The following is a 20,681-nucleotide window of genomic DNA, read 5'->3' on the forward strand; positions in this document are numbered from 1 at the left end:
GAGTCCGTGGTCAATGATTCACTGGGACTGAGTCCGGAGTCAGTGCTACGCTGGGACTGAGTGAGAGCCCAGAGTCAGTGAGACACTGGGACAGAGTGTGAGCCCGGTCTCAATGATACACTGGGACTGAATGTGAGCCTGGGATCAGTGATAGACTGGGACTGAGTTTGAGCCCGATCTCAGTGATACACTGGGACTGAGTGTGAGCCCGGTCTCAGTTATACACTGGGACTGAGTGTGAGCCCGGAGTCAGTGATACACTGGGACTGAGTGTGAGCCCGTTCTCAGTGATACACTGGGACTGAATGTGAGCCTGACATCAGTGATACACTGGGACTGAGTGTTAGCCGGGCGTATGTGATTCACTGGGACTGAGGTTGAGCCCGGTGTCAGTGATACACTGGGACTGAGTATGAGCCTCGAGTCAGTGATAGACTGGGACTGAACGTGAGCCCGGAGTTAGTGATATACTGGAATTGAGTGTGAGTCCGTGGTCAGTGATTCACTGGGACTGAGTTTGAGCCCGGAGTCACTGATACACTGGGACTGAGTGTGAGCCTGGGGTATGCGATTCACTGGGACTGAGCGTGAGCCTCGAGTCAGTGATGCACTGGGACTGAGTGTGAGCTGGGAGTATGTGATTCACAGGGACTGAGTATGAGCCCAGAGTCAGTGACAGACTGGGACTGAGTGTGAGCCCGGAGTCAGTGATACACTGGGACTGAATGTGAGCCTGGGATCAGTGATACAATGGGACTCAGTGTGAGCCCAGAGTCAGTGAGACACTGGGACTGAGTGTGAGACCAGAGTTAGTGATACACTGGGACTGAGTGTGAGACCAGAGTTAGTGATACACTGGGACTGAGTGTGAGTCCGGTCTCAGTGATACACTGGGACTGATTGTGAGCCCGGAGTCAGTGATACACTGGTATGAGTGTGAGCCCGGAGTTAGTGATACATTGGGATTGAGTGTGAGTCCGGTCTCAGTGGTACACTGGGACTGAGTGTGAGCCGGGGGTATACGATTCACAGGGGCTGAGTGTGAGCCCGGAGTCAGTGAGACACTGGGACTGAGTGTGAGCCCGGTCTCAGTGATACACTGGGACTGTGAGACCGGAGTCAGTGATACACTGCGATTGAGTGTGACCCCAGTCTCAGTGATACACTGGGACTGAGTGTGAGCCCAGAGTCAGTGATAGACTGCGATTGAGTGTGTGCCTGGAGTCAGTGATACACTGGGACTGAGTGTGAGCCCGTTCTCAGTGATACACTGGGAATGAATGTGAGCCTGGGATCAGTGATACACTGGGACTGAGTGTGAGCCCGGAGTCAGTGAGACACTGGGACTGAGTGTGAGGCCGTAGTTAGTGATACATTGGGACTGAGTGTGAGCCTGGGATCAGTGATAGACTGGGACTGAGTGTGAGCCCGGAGTCAGTGATACACTGGGACTGAGTGTGAGCCCGGTCTCAGTGATACACTGGGACTGAATGTGAGCCTGACATCAGTGATACACTGGGACTGAGTGTTAGCCGGGCGTATGTGATTCACTGGGACTGAGGTAGAGCCCGGTGTCAGTGATACACTGGGACTGAGTGTGAGCCTGGAGTCAGTGATAGACTGGGACTGAGCGTGAGCCTGGAGTCAGTGTCACACTGGGAGTGAGTGTCAGTCCAGAGTTAGTGATACATTGGGACTGAGTGTGAGTCCGGTCTCAGTCATACACTTGGACTGAGTGTGAGCCTGGGATCAGTGATACACTGGGATTGAGTGTGAGTCCTGTCTCAGTGATACACTGGGAATGAGTGTGAGCCCGTTCTCAGTGATCCACTGGGACTGATTGTGAGCCCGGTCTCAGTGATACACTGGGACTGATTGTGAGCCCGGTCTCAGTGATATACTGGGACTGAGTGGGAACGCAGAGTCAGTGAGACACTGGGACTGAGTGTGAGCCCAGAGTTAGTGATACACTGGGACTGAGTTTGAGCCCGGAGTCAGTGATACACTGGGACTGAGTGTGAGCCCGGTCTCAATGATACACTGGGACTGAATGTGAGCCTGGGATCAGTGATAGACTGGGACTGAGTTTGAGCCCGATCTCAGTGATACACTGGGACTGAGTGTGAGCCCGGTCTCAGTGATACACTGGGACTGAGTGTGATCCCGGAGTCAGTGAGACACTGGGACTGAGTGTGAGCCCAGAGTTAGTGATATACTGGGATTGAGTGTGAGTCCGGAGTCAGTGCTACACTGGGACTGAGTGTGAGCCTGGAGTCAATGATACACTGGGACTAAGTGTGATCACGGAGTCAGTGATACACTCGGACTGAGTGTGAGCCCGGAGTCAGTGATACACTGGGACTGAGTGTGAGCCCGGTCTCTGTGATACTCTGGGACTGAGTGTGAGCCCGGAGTCAGTGATACACTGGGACTGAGTGTGAGCCCGGTCTCAGTAATACACTGGGACTGAGTGTGAGCCCGAAATCAGTAAAAGACTGGGTCTGAGTGTGAGCCTGGAGTCAGTGCTACACTGGGGCTGAGTGTGACCCTGAATCAGTGATACACTGGGACTGAGTGTGAGCACGGAGTCAGTGATACACTGGGTTTGAGTGTGAGTCCGTGGTCAATGATTTACTGGGACTGAGTGTCAGTCCGGAGTCAGTGCTACACTGGGACTGAGTGTGAGCCTGGAGTCAGTGATACACTGGGACAGAGTGTGAGCCCGGAGTCAGTGATACACTGGGACTGAGTGTGAGCCCGGAGTCAGTGAGACACTGGGACTGAGTGTGAGCCCGGTCTCAGGGATACACTGGGACTGAGTGTGAGCCCAAAGTCAGTGAAAGACTGGGACTGAGTGTGAGCCTGGAGTCAGTGCTACATTGGGACTGAGTGTGACCCTGAATCAGTGATACACTGGGACTGAGTGTGAGCCCGGAGTCAGTGATACACTGGGTTTGAGTATGAGTCCGTGGTCAATGATTCACTGGGACTGAGTCCGGAGTCAGTGCTACGCTGGGACTGAGTGAGAGCCCAGAGTCAGTGAGACACTGGGACAGAGTGTGAGCCCGGTCTCAATGATACACTGGGACTGAATGTGAGCCTGGGATCAGTGATAGACTGGGACTGAGTTTGAGCCCGATCTCAGTGATACACTGGGACTGAGTGTGAGCCCGGTCTCAGTTATACACTGGGACTGAGTGTGAGCCCGGAGTCAGTGATACACTGGGACTGAGTGTGAGCCCGTTCTCAGTGATACACTGGGACTGAATGTGAGCCTGACATCAGTGATACACTGGGACTGAGTGTTAGCCGGGCGTATGTGATTCACTGGGACTGAGGTTGAGCCCGGTGTCAGTGATACACTGGGACTGAGTATGAGCCTCGAGTCAGTGATAGACTGGGACTGAACGTGAGCCCGGAGTTAGTGATATACTGGAATTGAGTGTGAGTCCGTGGTCAGTGATTCACTGGGACTGAGTTTGAGCCCGGAGTCACTGATACACTGGGACTGAGTGTGAGCCTGGGGTATGCGATTCACTGGGACTGAGCGTGAGCCTCGAGTCAGTGATGCACTGGGACTGAGTGTGAGCTGGGAGTATGTGATTCACAGGGACTGAGTATGAGCCCAGAGTCAGTGACAGACTGGGACTGAGTGTGAGCCCGGAGTCAGTGATACACTGGGACTGAATGTGAGCCTGGGATCAGTGATACAATGGGACTCAGTGTGAGCCCAGAGTCAGTGAGACACTGGGACTGAGTGTGAGACCAGAGTTAGTGATACACTGGGACTGAGTGTGAGACCAGAGTTAGTGATACACTGGGACTGAGTGTGAGTCCGGTCTCAGTGATACACTGGGACTGATTGTGAGCCCGGAGTCAGTGATACACTGGTATGAGTGTGAGCCCGGAGTTAGTGATACATTGGGATTGAGTGTGAGTCCGGTCTCAGTGGTACACTGGGACTGAGTGTGAGCCGGGGGTATACGATTCACAGGGGCTGAGTGTGAGCCCGGAGTCAGTGAGACACTGGGACTGAGTGTGAGCCCGGTCTCAGTGATACACTGGGACTGTGAGACCGGAGTCAGTGATACACTGCGATTGAGTGTGACCCCAGTCTCAGTGATACACTGGGACTGAGTGTGAGCCCAGAGTCAGTGATAGACTGCGATTGAGTGTGTGCCTGGAGTCAGTGATACACTGGGACTGAGTGTGAGCCCGTTCTCAGTGATACACTGGGAATGAATGTGAGCCTGGGATCAGTGATATACTGGGACTGAGTGTAAGTCCGTGGTCAGTGATTCACTGGGACGGAGTTTGAACCCGGAGTCAGTGATACACTGGGACTGAGTGTGAGCCTGGAGTCAGTGATACACTGGGACTGAGTGTGAGCCCGGAGTCAGTGAGACACTGAGACTGAGTGTGAGCCCGGAATTAGTGATATATTGGGACTGAATGTGAGCCCAGTCTCAGTGATACACTGGGACTGAGTGTGAGCCCGGAGACAGTGATACACTGGGACTGAGTGTGAGCCCGGTCTCAGTGATACTCTTGGACTGAATGTGAGACCGGGATCAATGATTCACTGGGACTGAGTGTGAGCCGGAGTCAGTGAGACACTGAGACTGAGTGTGAGCCCGGATTTAGTGATATATTGGGACTGAATGTGAGTCCGGTCTCAGTGATACACTTGGACTGAATGTGAGACCGGGATCAATGATTCACTGGGACAGAGTGCGAGCCCGGAGTTAGTGATACACTGGGACAGAGTGTGAGCCCGGTCTCAGTGATACACTTGGACTGAGTGTGAGCCTGGGATCAGTGATACACTTGGACTGAGTGTGAGCCTGGGATCAGTGATACACTGGGACTGAGTGTGAGCCTGGTCTCAGTGACACACTGGGACTGAGTGTGAGCCTGGCATCAGTGATACAACTGGACTGAGTGTTAGCCGGGCGTATGTGATTCACTGGGACTGAGGTTGAGCCTAGAGTCAGTGATACACTGGGACTGTGAGCCTGGAGTCAGTGATAGACTGGGATTGAGTGTGAGTTCGTGGTCAGTGATACACTGGGACTGAGTTTGAGCCCGGAGTCAGTGATACACTGGGACTGGGTGTGAGCCCAGAGTCAGTGATACACTGGGACTGAGAGTGAGCCCGGTCTCAGTGATACACTGGGACTGAATGTGAGCCTGGGATCAGTGATCCACTGGGACTGAATGTGAGCCCGGAATCAGTGATACACTGAGACTGAGTGTGAGCCCAGATTTAGTGATATACTGGGATTGAGTGTGAGTCCGTGGTCAGGGATTCATTGGGACTGAGTTTGAGCCCGGAGTCAGTGATACACTGGGACTGGGTGTAAGCCCGGAGTCAGTGATACACTGGGACTGAGTGTGAACCCGGAGTTAGTGATACACTGGGACTGAGTGTGAGCCCGGAGTCAGTGAGACACTGGGACTGAGTGTGAGGCCGTAGTTAGTGATACATTGGGACTGAGTGTGAGCCTGGGATCAGTGATAGACTGGGACTGAGTGTGAGCCCGGAGTCAGTGATACACTGGGACTGAGTGTGAGCCCGGTCTCAGTGATACACTGGGACTGAATGTGAGCCTGACATCAGTGATACACTGGGACTGAGTGTTAGCCGGGCGTATGTGATTCACTGGGACTGAGGTAGAGCCCGGTGTCAGTGATACACTGGGACTGAGTGTGAGCCTGGAGTCAGTGATAGACTGGGACTGAGCGTGAGCCTGGAGTCAGTGTCACACTGGGAGTGAGTGTCAGTCCAGAGTTAGTGATACATTGGGACTGAGTGTGAGTCCGGTCTCAGTCATACACTTGGACTGAGTGTGAGCCTGGGATCAGTGATACACTGGGATTGAGTGTGAGTCCTGTCTCAGTGATACACTGGGAATGAGTGTGAGCCCGTTCTCAGTGATCCACTGGGACTGATTGTGAGCCCGGTCTCAGTGATACACTGGGACTGATTGTGAGCCCGGTCTCAGTGATATACTGGGACTGAGTGGGAACGCAGAGTCAGTGAGACACTGGGACTGAGTGTGAGCCCAGAGTTAGTGATACACTGGGACTGAGTTTGAGCCCGGAGTCAGTGATACACTGGGACTGAGTGTGAGCCCGGTCTCAATGATACACTGGGACTGAATGTGAGCCTGGGATCAGTGATAGACTGGGACTGAGTTTGAGCCCGATCTCAGTGATACACTGGGACTGAGTGTGAGCCCGGTCTCAGTGATACACTGGGACTGAGTGTGATCCCGGAGTCAGTGAGACACTGGGACTGAGTGTGAGCCCAGAGTTAGTGATATACTGGGATTGAGTGTGAGTCCGGAGTCAGTGCTACACTGGGACTGAGTGTGAGCCTGGAGTCAATGATACACTGGGACTAAGTGTGATCACGGAGTCAGTGATACACTCGGACTGAGTGTGAGCCCGGAGTCAGTGATACACTGGGACTGAGTGTGAGCCCGGTCTCTGTGATACTCTGGGACTGAGTGTGAGCCCGGAGTCAGTGATACACTGGGACTGAGTGTGAGCCCGGTCTCAGTAATACACTGGGACTGAGTGTGAGCCCGAAATCAGTAAAAGACTGGGTCTGAGTGTGAGCCTGGAGTCAGTGCTACACTGGGGCTGAGTGTGACCCTGAATCAGTGATACACTGGGACTGAGTGTGAGCACGGAGTCAGTGATACACTGGGTTTGAGTGTGAGTCCGTGGTCAATGATTTACTGGGACTGAGTGTCAGTCCGGAGTCAGTGCTACACTGGGACTGAGTGTGAGCCTGGAGTCAGTGATACACTGGGACAGAGTGTGAGCCCGGAGTCAGTGATACACTGGGACTGAGTGTGAGCCCGGAGTCAGTGAGACACTGGGACTGAGTGTGAGCCCGGTCTCAGGGATACACTGGGACTGAGTGTGAGCCCAAAGTCAGTGAAAGACTGGGACTGAGTGTGAGCCTGGAGTCAGTGCTACATTGGGACTGAGTGTGACCCTGAATCAGTGATACACTGGGACTGAGTGTGAGCCCGGAGTCAGTGATACACTGGGTTTGAGTATGAGTCCGTGGTCAATGATTCACTGGGACTGAGTCCGGAGTCAGTGCTACGCTGGGACTGAGTGAGAGCCCAGAGTCAGTGAGACACTGGGACAGAGTGTGAGCCCGGTCTCAATGATACACTGGGACTGAATGTGAGCCTGGGATCAGTGATAGACTGGGACTGAGTTTGAGCCCGATCTCAGTGATACACTGGGACTGAGTGTGAGCCCGGTCTCAGTTATACACTGGGACTGAGTGTGAGCCCGGAGTCAGTGATACACTGGGACTGAGTGTGAGCCCGTTCTCAGTGATACACTGGGACTGAATGTGAGCCTGACATCAGTGATACACTGGGACTGAGTGTTAGCCGGGCGTATGTGATTCACTGGGACTGAGGTTGAGCCCGGTGTCAGTGATACACTGGGACTGAGTATGAGCCTCGAGTCAGTGATAGACTGGGACTGAACGTGAGCCCGGAGTTAGTGATATACTGGAATTGAGTGTGAGTCCGTGGTCAGTGATTCACTGGGACTGAGTTTGAGCCCGGAGTCACTGATACACTGGGACTGAGTGTGAGCCTGGGGTATGCGATTCACTGGGACTGAGCGTGAGCCTCGAGTCAGTGATGCACTGGGACTGAGTGTGAGCTGGGAGTATGTGATTCACAGGGACTGAGTATGAGCCCAGAGTCAGTGACAGACTGGGACTGAGTGTGAGCCCGGAGTCAGTGATACACTGGGACTGAATGTGAGCCTGGGATCAGTGATACAATGGGACTCAGTGTGAGCCCAGAGTCAGTGAGACACTGGGACTGAGTGTGAGACCAGAGTTAGTGATACACTGGGACTGAGTGTGAGACCAGAGTTAGTGATACACTGGGACTGAGTGTGAGTCCGGTCTCAGTGATACACTGGGACTGATTGTGAGCCCGGAGTCAGTGATACACTGGTATGAGTGTGAGCCCGGAGTTAGTGATACATTGGGATTGAGTGTGAGTCCGGTCTCAGTGGTACACTGGGACTGAGTGTGAGCCGGGGGTATACGATTCACAGGGGCTGAGTGTGAGCCCGGAGTCAGTGAGACACTGGGACTGAGTGTGAGCCCGGTCTCAGTGATACACTGGGACTGTGAGACCGGAGTCAGTGATACACTGCGATTGAGTGTGACCCCAGTCTCAGTGATACACTGGGACTGAGTGTGAGCCCAGAGTCAGTGATAGACTGCGATTGAGTGTGTGCCTGGAGTCAGTGATACACTGGGACTGAGTGTGAGCCCGTTCTCAGTGATACACTGGGAATGAATGTGAGCCTGGGATCAGTGATATACTGGGACTGAGTGTAAGTCCGTGGTCAGTGATTCACTGGGACGGAGTTTGAACCCGGAGTCAGTGATACACTGGGACTGAGTGTGAGCCCGGAGTCAGTGATATACTGGGATTGAGTGTGAGTCTGTGGTCAGTGATTCACTGGGACTGAGTTTGAGCCCGGAGTCAGTGACATACTGGGATTGAGTGTGAGTCCGTGGTCAGTGATTCACCGGGATTGAGTGTCAGTCCGGAGTCAGTGATACACTGGGAGTGAGTGTGAGCCTGGAGTCAGTGATACACTGGGACTGAGCGTGAGCCTGGAGTCAGTGATACACTGGGACTGATTGTGAGCCCGTAGTCAGTGATACACTGGGACTGAGTGTGAGCCCGCTCTCAGTGATACACTTGGGCTGAGTGTGAGCCAGGGATCAGTGATACAATGGATTGAGTGTGAGTCCGGTCTCAGTGATACACTGGGACTGAGTGTGAGCCCGTTCTCAGTGATAAACTGGGACTGAATGTGAGCCTGGGATCAGTGATATACTGGCACTGAGTGTCAGTCTGTGGTCAGTGATACACTGGGACTGAGTGTGAACCCGGAGTCAGTGATACACTGGGATTGAGTGTGAGCCCGGAGTCAGTGATACACTGGGACTGAGTGTGAGTCCGTTCTCAGTGATACACTGGGAATGAATGTGAGCCTGGGATCAGTGATATACTGGGACTGAGTGTGAGTCCGTGGTCAGTGATTCACTGGGACGGAGTTTGAACCCGGAGTCAGTGATACACTGGGACTGAGTGTTAGCCGGGGGTATGTGATTCACTGGGACTGAGTGTGTGCCCAGAGTCAGTGATACACTGGGACTGAGTGTGAGCCCGGAGTCAGTGATATACTGGGATTGAGTGTGAGTCCGTGGTCAGTGATTCACTGGGACTGAGTTTGAGCCCGGAGTCAGTGACATACTGGGATTGAGTGTGAATCCGTGGTCAGTGATTCACCGGGACTGAGTGTCAGTCCGGAGTCAGTGATACACTGGGAGTGAGTGTGAGCCTGGAGTCAGTGATACACTGGGACTGAGCGTGAGCCCGGAGTCAGTGAGACACTGGGACTGAGTGCGAGCCCGGAGTTAGTGATACATTGGGACTGAGTGTGAGTCCGGTCTCAGTGATACACTGGGACTGATTGTGAGCCCGTAGTCAGTGATACACTGGGACTGAGTGTGAGCCCACTCTCAGTGATACACTTGGACTGAGTGTGAGCCTGGGATCAGTGATACAATGGATTGAGTGTGAGTCCGGTCTCAGTGATACACTGGGACTGAGTGTGAGCCCGGAGTCAGTGATACACTGGGACTGAGTGTGAGCCCGTTCTCAGTGATACACTGGGACTGAATGTGAGCCTGGGATCAGTGATATACTGGGACTGAGTGTCAGTCTGTGGTCAGTGATACACTGGGACTAAGTGTTAGCCCAGGGTATGTGATTCACTGGGACTGAGTGTGTGCCCAGACTCAGTGATACACTGGGACTGAGTGTGAGCCCGGAGTGAGTGATATACTGGGATTGAGTGTGAGTCCGTGGTCAGTGATTCACTGGGACTGAGTTTGAGCCCGGAGTCAGTGACATACTGGGATTGAGTGTCAGTCCGGAGTCAGTGATACACTGGGACTGAGCGTGAGCCCGGAGTCAGTGAGTCACTGGGACTGAGTGCGAGCCCGGAGTTAGTGATACATTGGGACTGAGTGTGAGTCCGGTCTCAGTGATACACTGGGACTGATTGTGAGCCCGTAGTCAGTGATACACTGGGACTGAGTGTGAGCCCGCTCTCAGTGATACACTTGGGCTGAGTGTGAGCCAGGGATCAGTGATACAATGGATTGAGTGTGAGTCCGGTCTCAGTGATACACTGGGACTGAGTGTGAGCCCGGAGTCAGTGATTTACTGGGATTGAGTGTGAGTCCGTGGTCAGTGATTCACTGGGACTGAGTTTGAGCCCGGAGTCAGTGATACACTGGGACTGAGTGTGAGCCGGGGTTATGTGATTCACTGGGACGAAGCATGAGGTTGGAGTCAGTGATACACTGGGACTGAGTGTGAGCCCGGAGTCAGTGATACACTGGGACTGAATGTGATCCTGGGATCAGTGATACAATGCGACTGAGTGTGAGCCCGGAGTCAGTGATACACTGAGACTGAGTGTGAGCCTGGGATCAGTGATACACTGGGACTGAGTGAGAGCCCAGAGTAAGTGAGACACTGGGACTGAGTGTGAGCCCGGAGTCAGTGAGACACTGAGACTGCGTGTGAGCCCGGATTTAGTGATATTTTGGGACTGAATGTGAGCCCGGAGTCAGTGATACACTGGGACAGAGTGTGAGCCCGGTCTCAGTGATTCACTGGGACTGAGTGTGAGCCGGAGTCAGTGAGACACTGAGACAGAGTGTGAGCCCGGATTTAGTGATATATTGGGACTGAATGTGAGTCCGGTCTCAGTGATACACTTGGACTGAATGTGAGACCGGGATCAATGATTCACTGGGACTGAGTGTGAGCCCGGAGTCAGTGATACACTGTGACTGAGTGTGAGCCCGGTCTCAGTGAATCACTGGGACAGAGTGTGAGCCCGGAGTCAGTGAGACACTGGGACTGAGTGTGAACCCGGTCTCAGTGATACACTGGGACTGTGAGACCCGAGTCAGTGATACACTGCGATTGAGTGTGACCCCAGTCTCAGTGATACACTGGGACTGAGTGTGAGCCCAGAGTCAGTGATACACTGGGACTGAGTGTGAGCCCGGTCTCAGTGATACACTGGGACTGAATGTGAGCCTGGGATCAGTGATCCACTGGGACTGAGTGTGAGCCCGGAGTCAGTGATACACTGGGACTGAGTGTGAGCCCGTTCTCAGTGATACACTGGGAATGAATGTGAGCCTGGGATCAGTGATATACTGGGACTGAGTGTGAGCCCCGGAATCAGTAATACGCTGGGACTGAGTGTGAGCCAATGGTCAGTGATACACTGGGACTGAGTGTCAGCCCGGAGTCAGTAATCACTGGGACTGAGGGTGAGACCGGAGTCAGTGAAAGACTGGGTCTGAGTGTGAGCCTGGAGTCAGTGCTACACTGGGAATGAGTGTGACCCTGAATCAGTGATACACTGGGACTGAGTGTAAGCCCGGAGTCAGTGACACACTGGGATTGAGTGTGAGTCCGTGGTCAGTGATTCACCGGGACTGAGTGTCAGTCCGGAGTCAGTGATACACTGGGACTGAGTGTGAGCCCGGTCTCAGTGATACACTTGGACTGAATGTGAGACCGGGATCAATGATTCACTGGGACTGAGTGTGAGCCCGGAGTCAGTGATACACTGTGACTGAGTGTGATCCCGTTCTCAGTGATTCACTGGGACAGAATGTGAGCCCGGAGTCAGTGAGACACTGGGGCAGAGTGTGAGCCCGGTCTCAGTGATACACTGGGACAGTGAGACCGGAGTCAGTGATACACTGCGATTGAGTGTGACCCCAGTCTCAGTGATACACTGGGACTGAGTGTGAGCCCAGAGTCAGTAATAGGCTGCGATTGAGTGTGAGTCCGTGGTCAGGGATTCATTGGGACTGAGTTTGAGCCCGGAGTCAGTGATACACTGGGACTGAGTGTGAGCCTGGAGTCAGTGATAGACTGGGACTGAGCGTGAGCCTGGAGTCAGTGACACACTGGGAGTGAGTGTCAGTCCAGAGTTAGTGATACATTGGGACTGAGTGTGAGTCCGGTCTCAGTCATACACTTGGACTGAGTGTGAGCCTGGGATCAGTGATACACTGGGATTGAGTGTGAGTCCTGTCTCAGTGATACACTGGGAATGAGTGTGAGCCCGTTCTCAGTGATCCACTGGGACTGATTGTGAGCCGGTCTCAGTGATACACTGGGACTGATTGTGAGCCCGGTCTCAGTGATATACTGGGACTGAGTGAGAACGCAGAGTCAGTGAGACACTGGGACTGAGTGTGAGCCCAGAGTTAGTGATACACTGGGACTGAGTTTGAGCCCGGAGTCAGTGATACACTGGGACTGAGTGTGAGCCCGGTCTCAATGATACACTGGGACTGAATGTGAGCCTGGGATCAGTGATAGACTGGGACTGAGTTTGAGCCCGATCTCAGTGATACACTGGGACTGAGTGTGAGCCCGGTCTCAGTGATACACTGGGACTGAGTGTGATCCCGGAGTCAGTGAGACACTGGGACTGAGTGTGAGCCCAGAGTTAGTGATATACTGGGATTGAGTGTGAGTCCGGAGTCAGTGCTACACTGGGACTGAGTGTGAGCCTGGAGTCAATGATACACTGGGACTAAGTGTGATCACGGAGTCAGTGATACACTCGGACTGAGTGTGAGCCCGGAGTCAGTGAGACACTGGGACTGAGTGTGAGCCCGTTCTCAGTGATAAACTGGGACTGAATGTGAGCCCGGAGTCAGTGATACACTGGGACTGAGTGTGAGCCCGGTCTCAGTAATACACTGGGACTGAGTGTGAGCCCGAAATCAGTAAAAGACTGGGACTGAGTGTGAGCCTGGAGTCAGTGCTACACTGGGGCTGAGTGTGACCCTGAATCAGTGATACACTGGGACTGAGTGTGAGCACGGAGTCAGTGATACACTGGGTTTGAGTGTGAGTCCGTGGTCAATGATTTACTGGGACTGAGTGTCAGTCCGGAGTCAGTGCTACACTGGGACTGAGTGTGAGCCTGGAGTCAGTGAGACACTGGGACTGAGTGTGAACCCGGTCTCAGTGATACACTGGGACTGTGAGACCCGAGTCAGTGATACACTGCGATTGAGTGTGACCCCAGTCTCAGTGATACACTGGGACTGAGTGTGAGCCCAGAGTCAGTGATACACTGGGACTGAGTGTGAGCCCGGAGACAGTGATACACTGGGACTGAGTGTGAGCCCGGTCTCAGTGATACTCTTGGACTGAATGTGAGACCGGGATCAATGATTCACTGGGACTGAGTGTGAGCCGGAGTCAGTGATACACTGAGACTGAGTGTGAGCCCGGATTTAGTGATATATTGGGACTGAATGTGAGTCCGGTCTCAGTGATACACTTGGACTGAATGTGAGACCGGGATCAATGATTCACTGGGACAGAGTGCGAGCCCGGAGTTAGTGATACTTTGGGACTGAGTGTGAGCCCGGAGTCAGTGATACACTGGGACAGAGTGTGAGCCCGGTCTCAGTGATACACTTGGACTGAGTGTGAGCCTGGGATCAGTGATATACTGGGATTGAGTGTGAGCCTGGTCTCAGTGACACACTGGGACTGAGTGTGAGCCTGGCATCAGTGATACAACTGGACTGAGTGTTAGCCGGGCGTATGTGATTCACTGGGACTGAGGTTGAGCCTAGAGTCAGTGATACACTGGGACTGTGAGCCTGGAGTCAGTGATAGACTGGGATTGAGTGTGAGCGCAGAGTTAGTGATATACTGGGATTGAGTGTGAGTTCGTGGTCAGTGATACACTGGGACTGAGTTTGAGCCCGGAGTCAGTGATACACTGGGACTGGGTGTGAGCCCAGAGTCAGTGATACACTGGGACTGAGTGTGAGCCTGGAGTCAGTGAGACACTGGGACTGAGTGTGAACCCGGTCTCAGTGATACACTGGGACTGTGAGACCCGAGTCAGTGATACACTGCAATTGAGTGTGACCCCAGTCTCAGTGATACACTGGGACTGAGTGTGAGCCCAGAGTCAGTGATACACTGGGACTGAGTGTGAGCCCGGTCTCAGTGATACACTGGGACTGAATGTGAGCCTGGGATCAGTGATCCACTGGGACTGAGTGTGAGCCCGGAGTCAGTGATACACTGGGACTGAGTGTGAGCCCGTTCTCAGTGATACACTGGGAATGAATGTGAGCCTGGGATCAGTGATATACTGGGACTGAGTGTGAGTCCGTGGTCAGTGATTCACTGGGACAGAGTGTGATCCCGGAGTCAATGATACACTGGGATTGAGTGTGAGTCCATGGTCAGTGATTCACTGGGACTGAGTGTGAGCCCAGGATCTGTGATACACTGGGACTGAGTGTGAGCCCCAGAATCAGTAATACACTGGGACTGAGTGTGAGCCAATGGTCAGTGATACACTGGGACTGAGTGTCAGCCCGTGGTCAGTGATACACTGGGACTGAGTGTGAGCCCGGTCTCAATGATACACTGGGACTGAATGTGAGCCTGGGATCAGTGATAGACTGGGACTGAGTTTGAGCCCGATCTCAGTGATACACTGGGACTGAGTGTGAGCCCGGTCTCAGTGATACACTGGGACTGAGTGTGATCCCGGAGTCAGTGAGACACTGGGACTGAGTGTGAGCCCAGAGTTAGTGATATACTGGGATTGAGTGTGAGTCCGGAGTCAGTGCTACACTGGGACTGAGTGTGAGCCTGGAGTCAATGATACACTGGGACTAAGTGTGATCACGGAGTCAGTGATACACTCGGACTGAGTGTGAGCCCGGAGTCAGTGAGACACTGGGACTGAGTGTGAGCCCGTTCTCAGTGATAAACTGGGACTGAGTGTGAGCCCGGAGTCAGTGATACACTGGGACTGAGTGTGAGCCCGGTCTCAGTAATACACTGGGACTTAGTGTGAGCCCGAAATCAGTAAAAGACTGGGACTGAGTGTGAGCCTGGAGTCAGTGCTACACTGGGGCTGAGTGTGACCCTGAATCAGTGATACACTGGGACTGAGTGTGAGCACGGAGTCAGTGATACACTGGGTTTGAGTGTGAGTCCGTGGTCAATGATTTACTGGGACTGAGTGTCAGTCCGGAGTCAGTGCTACACTGGGACTGAGTGTGAGCCTGGAGTCAGTGAGACACTGGGACTGAGTGTGAACCCGGTCTCAGTGATACACTGGGACTGTGAGACCCGAGTCAGTGATACACTGCGATTGAGTGTGACCCCAGTCTCAGTGATACACTGGGACTGAGTGTGAGCCCAGAGTCAGTGATAGACTGCGATTGAGTGTGTGCCCGGAGTCAGTGATACACTGGGACTGAGTGTGAGCCCGGTCTCAGTGATACACTGAGACTGAATGAGAGCCTGGGATCAGTGATATACTGGGACTGAGTGTGAGTCCGTGGTCAGTGATTCACTGGGACTGAGTTTGAGCCCGGATTCAGTGATACACTGAGACTGAATGTGAGCCTGGGATCAGTGATCCACTGGGACTGAGTGTGAGCCCGGAGTCAGTGATACACTGGGACTGAGTGTGAGCCCAGTCTCAGTGATACACTGGGACTGAGTGTGAGCCCAGAGTCAGTGATACACTGGGACTGAGTGTGAGCCCGGTCTCAGTGATACACTGGGACTGAATGTGAGCCTGGGATCAGTGATCCACTGGGACTGAGTGTGAGCCCGGAGTCAGTGATACACTGGGACTGAGTGTGAGCCCGTTCTCAGTGATACACTGGGAATGAATGTGAGCCTGGGATCAGTGATATACTGGGACTGAGTGTGAGTCCGTGGTCAGTGATTCACTGGGACGGAGTGTGATCCCGGAGTCAATGATACACTGGGATTGAGTGTGAGTCCATGGTCAGTGATTCACTGGGACTGAGTGTGAGCCCAGGATCTGTGATACACTGGGACTGAGTGTGAGCCCCAGAATCAGTAATACACTGGGACTGAGTGTGAGCCAATGGTCAGTGATACACTGGGACTGAGTGTCAGCCCGGAGTCAGTGATACACTGGGACTGAGGGTGAGACCGGAGTCAGTGCTACACTGGGAATGAGTGTGACCCTGAATCAGTGATACACTGGGACTGAGTGTAAGCCCGGAGTCAGTGACACACTGGGATTGAGTGTGAGTCCGTGGTCAGTGATTCACCGGGACTGAGTGTCAGTCCGGAGTCAGTGATACACTGGGACTGAGTGTGAGCCCGGTCTCAGTGATACACTTGGACTGAATGTGAGACCGGGATCAATGATTCACTGGGACTGAGTGTGAGCCCGGAGTCAGTGATACACTGTGACTGAGTGTGATCCCGTTCTCAGTGATTCTCTGGGACAGAATGTGAGCCCGGAGTCAGTGAGACACTGGGGCAGAGTGTGAGCCCGGTCTCAGTGATACACTGGGACAGTGAGACCGGAGTCAGTGATACACTGCGATTGAGTGTGACCCCAGTCTCAGTGATACACTGGGACTGAGTGTGAGCCCAGAGTCAGTGATAGGCTGCGATTGAGTGTGAGCCCGGAGTCAGTGATACACTGGGACTGAGTGTGAGCCGGTCTCAGTGATACACTGGGACTGAATGTGAGCCTGGGATCAGTGATCCACTGGGACTGAGTGTGAGCCCGGAGTCAGTGATACACTGGGACTGAGTGTGAGCCCGTTCTCAGTGATACACTGGGAATGAATGTGAGCCTGGGATCAGTGATATACTGGGACTGAGTGTGAGTCCGTGGTCAGTGATTCACTGGGACGGAGTGTGAACCCGGAGTCAGTGATACACTGGGACTGAGTGTTAGCCGGGGGTATGTGATTCACTGGGACTGAGTGTGAGCCTGGAGTCAGTGATACACTGGGACTGAGTGTGAGCCCGGAGTCAGTGAGACACTGAGACTGAGTGTGAGCCCGGAATTAGTGATATATTGGGACTGAATGTGAGCCCAGTCTCAGTGATACACTTGGACTGAATGTGAGACCGGGATCAATGATTCACTGGGACAGAGTGCGAGCCCGGAGTTAGTGATACTTTGGGACTGAGTATGAGCCCAGAGTCAGTGACAGACTGGGACCGAGTGTGAGCCCGGAGACAGTGATACACTGGGACTGAGTGTGAGCCCGGTCTCAGTGATACTCTTGGACTGAATGTGAGACCGGGATCAATGATTCACTGGGACTGAGTGTGAGCCGGAGTCAGTGAGACACTGAGACTGAGTGTGAGCCCGGATTTAGTGATATATTGGGACTGAATGTGAGTCCGGTCTCAGTGATACACTTGGACTGAATGTGAGACCGGGATCAATGATTCACTGGGACAGAGTGCGAGCCCGGAGTTAGTGATACTTTGGGACTGAGTATGAGCCCAGAGTCAGTGACAGACTGGGACCGAGTGTGAGCCCGGAGTCAGTGATACACTGGGACAGAGTGTGAGCCCGGTCTCAGTGATACACTTGGACTGAGTGTGAGCCTGGGATCAGTGAGATACTGGGATTGAGTGTGAGCCTGGTCTCAGTGACACACTGGGACTGAGTGTGAGCCTGGCATCAGTGATACAACTGGACTGAGTGTTAGCCGGGCGTATGTGATTCACTGGGACTGAGGTTGAGCCTAGAGTCAGTGATACACTGGGACTGTGAGCCTGGAGTCAGTGATAGATTGGGATTGAGTGTGAGCCCAGAGTTAGTGATATACTGGGATTGAGTGTGAGTTCGTGGTCAGTGATACACTGGGACTGAGTTTGAGCCCGGAGTCAGTGATACACTGGGACTGGGTGTGAGCCCAGAGTCAGTGATACACTGGGACTGAGAGTGAGCCCGGTCTCAGTGATACACTGGGACTGAATGTGAGCCTGGGATCAGTGATCCACTGGGACTGAATGTGAGCCCGGAATCAGTGATACACTGGGACTGAGTGTGAGCCCAGAGTTAGTGATATACTGGGATTGAGTGTGAGTCCGTGGTCAGGGATTCATTGGGACTGAGTTTGAGCCCGGAGTCAGTGATACACTGGGACTGGGTGTAAGCCCGGAGTCAGTGATACACTGGGACTGAGTGTGAACCCGGAGTTAGTGATACACTGGGACTGAGTGTGAGCCCGGAGTCAGTGAGACACTGGGACTGAGTGTGAGGCCGGAGTTAGTGATACATTGGGACTGAGTGTGAGCCTGGGATCAGTGATAGACTGGGACTGAGTGTGAGCCCGGAGTCAGTGATACACTGGGACTGAGTGTGAGCCCGTTCTCAGTGATACACTGGGACTGAATGTGAGCCTGACATCAGTGATACACTGGGACTGAGTGTTAGCCGGGCGTATGTGATTCACTGGGACTGAGGTTGAGCACGGTGTCAGTGATACACTGCGACTGAGTGTGAGCCTGGAGTCAGTGATAGACTGGGACTGAGCGTGAGCCTGGAGTCAGTGACACACTGGGAGTGAGTGTCAGTCCAGAGTTAGTGATACATTGGGACTGAGTGTGAGTCCGGTCTCAGTCATACACTTGGACTGAGTGTGAGCCTGGGATCAGTGATAGACTGGGACGGAGTTTGAGCCCGATCTCAGTGATACACTGGGACTGAGTGTGAGCCCGGTCTCAGTGATACACTGGGACTGAGTGTGATCCCGGAGTCAGTGAGACACTGGGACTGAGTGTGAGCCCAGAGTTAGTGATATACTGGGATTGAGTGTGAGTCCGGAGTCAGTGCTACACTGGGACTGAGTGTGAGCCTGGAGTCAATGATACACTGGGACTAAGTGTGATCACGGAGTCAGTGATACACTCGGACTGAGTGTGAGCCCGGAGTCAGTGAGACACTGGGACTGAGTGTGAGCCCGTTCTCAGTGATAAACCGGGACTGAATGTGAGCCCGGAGTCAGTGATACACTGGGACTGAGTGTGAGCCCGGTCTCAGTAATACACTGGGACTGAGTGTGAGCCCGAAATCAGTAAAAGACTGGGACTGAGTGTGAGCCTGGAGTCAGTGCTACACTGGGGCTGAGTGTGACCCTGAATCAGTGATACACTGGGACTGAGTGTGAGCACGGAGTCAGTGATACACTGGGTTTGAGTGTGAGTCCGTGGTCAATGATTTACTGGGACTGAGTGTCAGTCCGGAGTCAGTGCTACACTGGGACTGAGTGTGAGCCTGGAGTCAGTGATACACTGGGACTGAGTGTGAGCCCGGAGTCAGTGATACACTGGGACTGAGTGTGAGCCCGGAGTCAGTGAGACACTGGGACTGAGTGTGAGCCCGGTCTCAGGGATACACTGGGACTGAGTGTGAGCCCAAAGTCAGTGAAAGACTGGGACTGAGTGTGAGCCTGGAGTCAGTGCTACATTGGGACTGAGTGTGACCCTGAATCAGTGATACACTGGGACTGAGTGTGAGCCCGGAGTCAGTGATACACTGGGTTTAAGTATGAGTCAGTGGTCAATGATTCACTGGGACTGAGTCCGGAGTCAGTGCTACACTGGGACTGAGTGAGAGCCCAGAGTCAGTGATACACTGGGACTGAGTGTGAGCCCGGAGTCAGTGATACACTGGGACTGAGTGTGAGCCCGGTCTCAGGGATACACTGGGACTGAGTGTGAGCCCAAAGTCAGTGAAAGACTGGGACTGAGTGTGAGCCTGGAGTCAGTGCTACATTGGGACTGAGTGTGACCCTGAATCAGTGATACACTGGGACTGAGTGTGAGCCCGGAGTCAGTGATACACTGGGTTTAAGTATGAGTCAGTGGTCAATGATTCACTGGGACTGAGTCCGGAGTCAGTGCTACACTGGGACTGAGTGAGAGCCCAGAGTCAGTGAGACACTGGGACTGAGTGTGAGCCCGGAGTTAGTGATACACTGGGACTGAGTGTGAGCCCGGAGTCAGTGATACACTGGGACAGAGTGTGAGCCCGGTCTCAATGATACACTGGGACTGAATGTGAGCCTGGGATCAGTGATAGACTGGGACTGAGTGTGAGCCCGTTCTCAGTGATACACTGGGACTGAATGTGAGCCTGACATCAGTGATACACTGGGACTGAGTGTTAGCCGGGCGTATGTGATTCACTGGGACTGAGGTTGAGCCCGGTGTCAGTGATACACTGGGACTGAGTATGAGCCTCGAGTCAGTGAAACACTGGGAGTGAGTGTCAGTCCAGAGTTAGTGATACATTGGGACTGAGTGTGAGTCCGGTCTCAGTCATACACTTGGACTGAGTGTGAGCCTGGGATCAGTGATACACTGGGATTGAGTGTGAGTCCTGGCTCAGTGATACACTGGGAATGAGTGTGAGCCCGTTCTCAGTGATCCACTGGGACTGATTGTGAGCCCGGTCTCAGTGATACACTGGGACTGATTGTGAGCCCGGTCTCAGTGATATACTGGGACTGAGTGAGAACGCAGAGTCAGTGAGACACTGGGACTGAGTGTGAGCCCAGAGTTAGTGATACACTGGGACTGAGTTTGAGCCCGGAGTCAGTGATACACTGGGACTGAGTGTGAGCCCGGTCTCAGTGACACACTGGGACTGAGTGTGATCCCGGAGTCAGTGAGACACTGGGACTGAGTGTGAGCCCAGAGTTAGTGATATACTGG

General features: G+C 53.4%; 1 protein-coding gene across 1 annotated transcript in view; it reads left to right on the forward strand.

Annotated features, from left to right (window-relative positions):
* The window catches only part of eya4 (EYA transcriptional coactivator and phosphatase 4), a 680,435-nt gene that overhangs the window by 113,946 nt on the left and 545,808 nt on the right, over positions 1-20,681 (forward strand). The window lies entirely within an intron of this gene.

Source organism: Chiloscyllium plagiosum, unplaced genomic scaffold, assembly GCF_037043375.1.
Source record: "Chiloscyllium plagiosum isolate Xiang-an unplaced genomic scaffold, Cpla_swu_hap1 HiC_scaffold_3, whole genome shotgun sequence".
NCBI classification, from domain to species: Eukaryota; Metazoa; Chordata; class Chondrichthyes; order Orectolobiformes; family Hemiscylliidae; genus Chiloscyllium; species Chiloscyllium plagiosum.